Here is a 9,983-nt window from a genome sequence, read left to right on the forward strand (position 1 = left end):
CCTTTGCTCACGGGTGCTATGTGGTGCAGGTAAAGAGAAAGAAAAGTTCACCCAGCCTTGAGTGGAGAGCTTAGGTGGCGATGTGTACAAATGCGGCTGCTTGACCACCACGACCAAGGTGTTTCTTAGGGGAACAAGGGGTTAACTCTATATTTTGCTGCTTAGGTCAGCGAGTTGTTATTTTTACACTATAATGACCATTTTGGATTGTAAATAGCTTGTAAAAGCTTTTATGGGCCCATGTATAGGTTTATGTTTTAAATAAAATATATCCATTCCTTTTAATATATTTTTTCACCCTAGCCTATTAATAACACCTAGATGCACGTTTATAACCTAATGACTCGTTTAGCGAGTTAAGCACTGTTTAAAGTTCAAAGTAACGTTCTTGGAGTAACCAAGGTGTTACAACTTGGTATCAGAGCGTGCCAAGGTTTAGGGTTCCTGTAGACTGGCTAGGCATGTACACTCGCCACTGAAGACAAGCTCGACTCATGATTTGTTAACTATTTATGTGGTAATATATTTATTTGCTTAAATAGAGTATAAATGCTTTACCTATCTACATGAAATACATTGATAAGGCTGGGGTTGACTACTGCATCATAAGCAAGAACGTGCTTATTAGTACTGATATTGCTAGAACATACTTATTAGTATTGCTCATTGGTAAATTATTAATTGATACGTGTTAAATGCTAAATGCTATGAACATGTATCAATATATATATCTGTATAATTGGGGAATATGGGTGATTATCTGTTGATCTTGGACCGTGAGGCGGCAAGAGGTTTGGTTATCATTACCTAACTAGTTGCATTGACTATTACAACAAGGTTTAAGTTATAAGAATGATTCCAAGACAGACAGATTCGCCAGCTGCCCAGGAAGATCAAGGCCAAAATAACAGACAGGGTCAAGAGAATAACCAAAATCAGATTCCACAGCCAGCTCCTAATAAATGGCAGTATTTGTTTAATTACTTACAGGCCAGAGTATTGAGGCAGGAAGAAGAAATCCGCCTCCTGAGACAACAACAGGTTCCTGCAGGGACCAATTTACCAAAGGCACCACCTGTATCGGTGCCAACAGTTGAGCAGCTGCCTGAGGCTGGAAGCAAATGGGAACCTCTTTATGAAAGGTTCATGAAACAACAACCTTCAGTATTTGAGGGCAATGCAAATCCAGCAAAGGCAGAGCAATGGATGAGTATGATTACCACCATCCTTGACTTTATGAGGGTGTTTGGTAATGAGAGGGTGGCTTGTGCCACATACATATTTCGGGAGGATGTCCAAATTTGGTGGGAAGTTATATCCCAGACCAGAAATGTCAATGCCCTGAGTTGGGAAGAGTTTCAAACTCTGCTTAATGAGAAGTACTACAATGATGCCATCAGAGATGCAAAGGCTGAATAGTTTATCAGATTACTTTAGGGGAGTCTATCAGTGACTGAATATGCTCTAAAGTTCGATAGATTGGAAAAGTTTTCCATGGAGCTGGTGCCCACGGATGGGACTAGAAGGGAGAGGTTTCTTCAGGGGATACAACCTAGATTAGCCCGGGATGTTCGTATCACCACTATGGCTGGAGTTACTACTTATGCACACGTGGTGGAGAAGGCGCTCATAGCTGAGAGCGCAGAAAACAAGATCTGGCGAGACAATGCAGCCAGAAGAGAGTTGAGGAGGACAGGTCCTCCATTTGTGGGTTTAGGTAGGGGTGGAGGCCCAAGTGATCAGAAGAGGAATGTTCCTGACACCTTCCCAGCTCCAGGTCCTGACAGGCGACCACATGGTATTATAATGGGTCGTCAAGGTAGTAATGAGGCCTGGAAGACTTATCCAGAATGCCCTAGGTGTAAGAGGTGCCATTTGGGAGAGTGTAGGGTAAAGGCTTGCTTCTTGTGTGGGGCAGTGGGGCATTTTAAGAAAGATTGCCCTAAAGCAAGAAAGGAAGAACCCAGAATGGCAGACAGCTCGGCCCCAACTCGAGTGTTCACATTGACACAAGCAGAAGCTGAAGCTTCACCCTCAGTAGGTACTGGTCAGCTTCTTAGTGTAGGAACCCCTTATACTGTTTTGATTGATTCTAGTGCTACATATTCTTTTGTTGCTAGTAGTATTATTAATAGACTGTGTAGACCATGTGATTATTATGCTGTGGGGTTCGGGAACTTATTACCCATTGGGGAGTTAGTACTGTCCAGGAGATGGGTCAGATCTTTGCCAGTGACAGTGGAGGGCAGAGAGTTGTCAGTGGATTTGATAGAGTTAGTTATGACTGACTTTGACATGATTCTGGGTATGGATTGGTTAGTGAAGTATGGGGCAACCATTGATTGCAGATGGAAGATGGTCACCTTTGAGCCTGAAGGTGAGGATCCTTTTATGTTTGTTGGTATTGTTCATGGACCTTGCACACCTATGACTTCTGTTTTGAGGGCTAGAGATCTATTGCAAGGAGGTTTCATGGGATTCTTATCCAGTGTGGTTGACACCACTCAGGTCACGCCAGTGAGACCAGACTAGTCTGTGAATTCCTGGATGTGTTTACAAAATATTTACCAGGGTTGCCACCACACAGAGAAATTGAGTTTGTGATAGAACTGGCACCAGGGACAGACCCAGTGTCTAGAGCACCTTACAGAATGGCCTCAGCAGAGTTAAAGGAATTGAAAGTACAGTTGCAAGAGCTGTTGGATTTAGGTTTTATCAGACCTAGTTTCTCACCTTGAGGTGTGCCAGTTCTATTTGTGAAGAAGAAAGATGGTTCTCTGAGTATGTGCAATGATTATAGAGAACTGAATAAGTTAACAATTAAGAACAAGTATCCTCTGCCAAGGATAGATGATCTGTTTGGTCAGTTGCAAGGTAAAAAGATATTCTCAAAGATAGACCTTCATTATGGTTATCATCAGTTGAGGGTCAAGGAGGGAGACATACCAAAGACTGCTTTTCGCACTAGATATGGGCATTATGAGTTCTTAGTCATGTCTTTTGGATTGACTAATGCCCCAGCTGCTTTTATGAATTTGATGAACATAGTGTTCAAGGATTATTTGGACCAGTTTTTTATCGTTTTCATCGATGATATTTTGGTTTATTCTCAGTCAAAGTCAGAGCATGAACAACATTTGAGATTGGTTCTACAGAGACTGAGGGAGCATAGACTGTTTGCAAAGTTCAAGAAGTGTGAGTTATGGTTATCTCAGGTATCTTTCCTCGGGCACATTGTCTAAAAGGAGGGGATTAAAGTGGATCCAGCCAAGATTGAGGCAATTAGAGATTGGCCAAGGCCAAAGAATGCTTCTGAGGTTAGAAGTTTCCTTGGGTTGGCAGGTTATTAGAGACGTTTTGTGGAAGGGTCCTCTAAGATTGCCACTTCATTGACTGAGCTGACACGCAAGAACCAGAAGTTTGTGTGGTCAGATAGGTCTGAGAACAACTTTCAGGAACTGAAGCAGAGGTTGATTACAACTCCAGTTCTGAGTCTTCCAACAGATCAGGAGAAGTTTGTGATATACTGTGATGCCTCCCATCAGAGTTTGGGTTGTGTTCTGATGCAGTCAGGAAAGGTGATTGCTTATGCCTCACGTCAGCTGAAAGAATATGAACAGAGATATCCCACTCATGATTTAGAGTTGGCGGTTGTGGTCTTTGCATTGAAGGTATGGAGGCATTACCTTTATGGGGAGAAGTGTGAGATCTATACTGACCACAATAGCTTGAAGTACTTCTTCACACAAAAAGACTTGAACATGAGACAAATGCATTGGTTGGAGTTAGTAAAAGATTATGATTGTGAGGTTTTGTATCATCCAGGAAAGGCCAACGTGGTAGCTGATGCTTTAAGCCGGAAGGGTCCGGGACAGATTTATAGTGCGAGGTTAATAGCCAGAGAGTTAGTAGAGGATATGACCAGAGCGGGTATAGAGTTGCTGGTGGGCCAGTTGGCCAACATTACGCTATAGTGTATGTTGTTGGAAAGAATCAAGGAAGGTTAGTTGAGTGATCCACAACTGACCAAGATCAGAGAGGATGTTTTGGATGGAGTGTCAAGAGATTACACAGTGTCTGAGATGGGCTTGTTGAGATACAAGGGTCGGATATGTGTTCCGTTAGACACTGCTTTGAGACGAGAGATTCTGGATGAATCTCATACTACACCTTACTCTTTGCATCCAGGAACCACAAAGATGTATCAGGATGTGAGATCACTGTATTAGTGGCCTAGATGAATAGGGATGTAGTGGAGTATGTGGCTAAGTGCTTGACATGTCAACAGGTCAAGGCTGAGCATCAGAGGCCAGCAAGGTTATTGCGGCCTCTAGACATCCCATAGTGGAAATGGGAGGACATCACGATGGATTTCGTGGTGGGGTTACCCAGGACTGTTGGTCAACATGATTCTTTTTGGGTTATTGTGGATCGCTACACCAAGTCAGCTCACTTCTTACTAGTGAGGACTACATATATAGTTTACCAATATGCAGATCTCTATGTTAGAGAGATTGTGTGTCTTCATGGAGCACCGAGGTCGATCATGTTAAATCGGGACCCCACTTTTACTTCCAATGTCTGGGGGAGTTTATAGAAGGCCATGGGAACACAGTTGAAGTTCAGTACTGCTTATCATCCTCAGACAGATGGAAAATCTGAGAGGACGATCCAGATATTAGAGGACATGCTACGAGCATGTGTGCTGGACTTTGGTGGGTCCTGGAGTAAGTATCTACCTTTGATAGAGTTTTCCTACAACAACAGTTATCAGTCGACCATTGGGGTAGCACCTTATGAGATGATGTATGGTTGGAAATGCAGATCTCCCATTCATTGGGATGAGACAGGAGAAATGATATACTTGGGTCCTGAGGCAGTTCAGAGGACCAGTGAGGCCATTGATAATATTAGAGCTCGGATGCTCGCTTCTCAGAGTAGACAGAAAAGTTATGCAGATCCCAAACGCAAGAATGTGGAGTTCCAAGTGGGAGACTATGTCTTCATTAGAGTCTCGCCATGGAAAGGGGTGAGAAGGTTTGGGAAGAAAGGAGAGCTGGGCCCGAGATTTGTAGGTCCATTTGAGATCCTGGAGAGGATTGGTCAGGTGGCCTACAAGTTGGCCATACCAGCGGCATTGTCAGCCATGCATAACGTGTTTCATGTTTCAGCTCTTCGAAGGTATGTATCTGATGTGACTCATGTTTTTAGTTACGAAGATCTGGAGCTTGAGGCAGATCTCTCCTATGAGGAACTGCCAGTCCAAATACTTGACAGAAAGGACAAGGTCCTCAGGAATAAAACAATACCTTTAGTTAAGGTATTATGGAGGAATAACAAGATCGAGGAAGCGACCTGGGAGCTAGAGACATATATTCAGAATCAGTATCCTAAGCTGTTCAGGTAAATTTCGAGGACGAAATTTCTATAAGGAGGGGATAGTTGTAATGCCCCAAAATCCCTAATGAGGCTTAATGGTTGGATTAGAAGGTTGGGAGGGCCATAATTGATTTATTATGCCATTAAATGATTATATGCATGATTATGTGAATTATATTATTATATGATGATAAATGCATGCATGTGGGTCCACTTTTCATTATAAGGGCATTTTGGTAATTTGGTCCGTTGAGGACATATTTGTTTATTTTCATGAATGTTGGCGAATTATTGATAAGGCCACATTATAATGTGGATTTGTTCGAGCTATTCGGCATGAGATGATCTTTGAATACAAGTTACCGATTTGGTCATATCGGGGTTAATTTCGGGGTGAGTCTCGGAGTAATTTGATGATTAGTACATTGCCGATAATTAAAGGGTAATGGGATATGATTTATTAGCATTTGAGAATATTGGGAATAACGAGAATTAGAGGACGTTAATTATGATTAACGGGATTAGAGGAGAAATGACAATTTTGCCGTTGGTGGCTGTTAAGGAAATAATTAGGCATGGGGGGCATTTTGGTCATTTGACCTTAGGTTATATTTGACTAAGGAAGGCTGTAGAAGAATATAGCAAAAAAGAAAAAAAAAACAGAGGAGCTCCTTCTACCTCACGATCATCTCTCTTTCTCTTCCTTGTCCTTTGAATTTTGAAGCTGAGATTGAGGGTTCAAGCTAGGAGATTAAGACTGGAGGTTCTAGGCTTTTGTTCAGCCATTGTTGGGGATGCAAACCTGAGTTTAAGGTGAGAATTCAGCCATGATTTTTGTTGGTTTTGCTCTGTTTTGAAGTTAGTTTTTGAGCTAGAACTTTTTATTATAGAAGTGGTTATTGGAGGTGATTTTAATTGGTTTAAAGCTTGGATTTTGTGGTTAAACTAGTGGCTATGATGTGTTGATGGTTGGCTTTGATTTTGGGTTGTTTTAATGGAGGTTTGATTGAGGTTCTTGGCTGGTTTTAAAGGAGAAAATGGCCAGGGGGCTCTGTTTGTGGGTGCAAGTCGCAACCTGCCCTAGTGCCCAGGCTGAGCATGCTCTCTAACTTGGGGCACGCCGCGACTTGCCCCTTCCTTTTACGCCAGGGAGGATTTTTCAAGGGTTTTGGCTTGGGGGTTCAATTCCTAAGGCTCGGGATTGAGTCTACTAACCATTTTAGTATGATTCGAGGTCCCGTGAGCGAGGTTTTAGACCACGAACCTTTTATTGTTGATTTTATTGATGGAGTTCCATATTTGGTTATGACTAGGTGATCGCTAAGGGATCAAAGGATCGATCGTTCTCGATGGTCGTTTTTTACTTGTTTCACGCTCGAACCAGAGGTAAGAAAACTGCACCCAGTATGTGGCATGCATGGTTATTAATGAAGCATGTTGAGTGCTCTACATGTGGACATTGATTGCATATTAAATGCTTAACAATATTGCTTATCTGTGAATGGTGCTGACTTATTAGTCAGAATCGGCAATAGTGTCAGTATTAACTATGAAGCTGTGACTCATTAGTCAAGTTCGGCAGTAATACTGAGCATTGGTCGTATGGTATTGACTTATGAGTCAAGAACGGTATTAGCGTGTTTAACGCAAGCTGAAAAGATTAGATCTAATCGACATAAGCATTATCGTCATAAGCATGGAATGCTTGACCAACCTTAAGTTCGATGAACACTAAAGCACTTGTGTAGTCTAAAGGCTAGTTACTTAGAGCCATGGCCAGAAGGCCCAGGCGACTGCATCGTCACATGACTAAGGGTGTGGAGCCCAAGTTCGTGACTCACTCATCAGTCACTTATCTGGTTCAAGTTCGTGACTCGCTCATCAGTCACTTATCTGATTCAAGTTTGTGACTCACTCATCTGTCACGTATCTGATTCAAGTTTGTGACTCACTCATCAGTCACTTATCTGATTCAAGTTCGTGACTCTCTCATCAGTCACTTATCTGATTCAAGTTCGTGACTCCACAGTCACTCATATAATTTAAGTTCGTGACTTACTCATCAGTCACTTATCTGATTATGGCTACACGCTCCAGCATGATTATTAGAATCTCGATATTATCTGATTAGGGCTACAAGCCCCATCATGATTACTAGAATCTCGAAGTGATATTCACTTATCTGATTTAGGCTACAAGCCTAGTATGATTATCATAATCATCAATTGATATTGTATACATGTAGTAATAAGTTTTCTTGCTGAGTCTTGGCTCACAGGTGCTATGTGTTGCAGGTAAAGGGAAAGAAAAGCTTACCCAGCTGTGAGTGGAGATCTTAGGTGGTGATGTGTACATATGCGGCCGCTTGACCACCACGGTCAAGGTGTTTCTTAGGGGAACTAGGGGTTAACCCTATATTTTGCCGCTTAGGTCTGCGGGTTGTAATTTTTACACTGTAATGACCATTTTGGTTTGTAAATAACTTGTAAACGCTTTTATGGGCCCATGTATAGTTTTATGTTTTAAATAAAATATATCCATTCCTTTTGATAGAATTTTTTACCTGGGTCTATTAATAATACCTAGATGCACGTTTATAACTTAATGACTCGTTTAACGAGTTAAGCACTGTTTAAAGTTCACAGTAATAGTCTTGGAGTAACTAGGGCGTTACATATAATGACTAACTTTTTGAGCATATACAATCGTAAAATAGATTGGAGTTCATAATTTGAATAAATACTTTTTTTTATATATTTTAATAAATATTAACGATCATATTTACTTTTTAAGTTAAAAATAATGATTTGGACACACTTAAATTGCACACATTATATAATATTGGCTCTTTTTTTGTGCCAAATTTGAGATGAAATTTACACATTCATTAAAAGTGGTCAAAGTTGGGTTAAGGGAATTTAATAAATTGTTAACATTTTTGTGTAACCTTACACTACTACAAAGAATACTTTTTAGGGCTCACAGGGCACGAGTTCTTTATTTGAGAGCCTTAAAAAGTGAGGGTTTTTAAGGCGCAAGTTTGGTGAGTTGAAATGAACTTGTAGTGATGCATATACAAACACACTTACCAGATTTAATAATATAAACAAAAATACATAAACATACCTGGAGCACAATCTGACAGAGAGAAAGCAAGTATGAAGCTCACTCAAGTCCGTTGCTTTCTTCCTCTTCGATCTAATGAATGCACCTAGTAAAGATAATCAATAATTAACACATTCCCTTTTTCTTAAATTACGGTTGATAACATAATTGTCAAAATAAAAAAAATAAATAAAACAAGAACATTCAGAACATAACAAACAAGTAAAATACATTATCAAATAATACAAACAAGATTGATAGATATGAAATCATAACCCCGAAGCATATAAAAATCAAACTTTAGTTTGAAATGACAAATATGTTCACATTTAAAGAAGGTTAAAACTAATAAATACACAAATGAACCAGCTTAAAATATCGAAGTTATGTATCTATAATTGCACTAATAGAGAAACAAGAAGCTAACTCAGAGAAACAACAACTTCTTTAACACCACATAATAATGATATTATCTTTATCCAAAAGGTACTAATGAAATATATGCTAAAAAAATAATATACAAAATTTACTCATATACCTCCTCTAGGTCAGCAATATCTCCCCGACTGTTCTTCTTTAATCATACAAACCTTTCTCGTCTCTGACAACACATAAAAGAAACATTACAGATAACTTCTTCCAACGAAATAAATTTGGGGAAAACAAAAATTTAGGAATTACTATGTGGTGGTAAGAAGACAAATAAATATTTAATGAATGAAAACCATTATTTATCAAAGAAATGAAGAGAAATAAAAAAAAATACCTGCTGCCGCCATCTGCCACAGTGTTGCCGGAGCCGAGAACCCAGGAGTCGTGCGCGCGCCTTCACCTTCATCTACACTAGAGCCGTTGCATGCCTTCTTCTCTCCAGCAGGAACCCAACGTCGTCGATGGGAGGAAACCAGGCATCGTCGCCTTCGCTGTCTACAGTAGGAGCCCAACGTCGTCGCCTTCACCGTCTACAGCAGGAGCCCAACGCTGTTGACGGGAGAACTTAGCCGCATGAGAAGGTTTGTGATCTTGTCTCCTTCTTTTTCTTCTTCTTCAATTTTGTGATTTATCCCTTTAAACTTAATATTTTTAAGGGTACTCTTTGGGCGCTCTTAGTACTCTAAAAGATAACCAAAATGAGTTACCGTTCATTTTCATACTCAAATTCCATATTTAAGTTTTTTTAGGACCCACATATTTTATTAGGATACTCACTGTGAGTCCTAATTTTTTTTTTTAAGGACTCTCAATGATAGTCCTAAAAACTCTATAGACAATTTTTAAAGCTTGCATTTAAGTGCGTATCCTAAAAAGATGACCCCTAAAATGTATTTTGTAGTAGTGTTGAGATTCAAATTAAATAAAATTAAATAAATATATATATTTATACTTAGATAGGGTATTAAACGACACAAACGGTTAGGAGTCGAAGTCTCAAACTCAACATTAGATAATCCTTGAATAAAAGTTAACAAACGTGTTAGATTAATAAATATATGTTTTTA

The 9,983-nt window shown here is 39.9% G+C and overlaps 1 long non-coding RNA gene across 1 annotated transcript; it reads right to left on the minus strand.

The window, feature by feature from the left end:
• Positions 1-8,322: 8,322 nt before the first annotated feature.
• On the minus strand, positions 8,323-9,662 carry LOC133821253 (uncharacterized). Its single transcript, XR_009887413.1, has 3 exons — positions 9,251-9,662; positions 9,023-9,085; positions 8,323-8,590 (listed from the first exon to the last, which is right to left on the minus strand). It is a non-coding gene; the product is annotated as an uncharacterized LOC133821253 (long non-coding RNA).
• Positions 9,663-9,983: the final 321 nt, after the last annotated feature.

This window comes from Humulus lupulus, chromosome 3 (genome assembly GCF_963169125.1).
Source record: "Humulus lupulus chromosome 3, drHumLupu1.1, whole genome shotgun sequence".
NCBI classification, from domain to species: domain Eukaryota; kingdom Viridiplantae; phylum Streptophyta; class Magnoliopsida; order Rosales; family Cannabaceae; genus Humulus; species Humulus lupulus.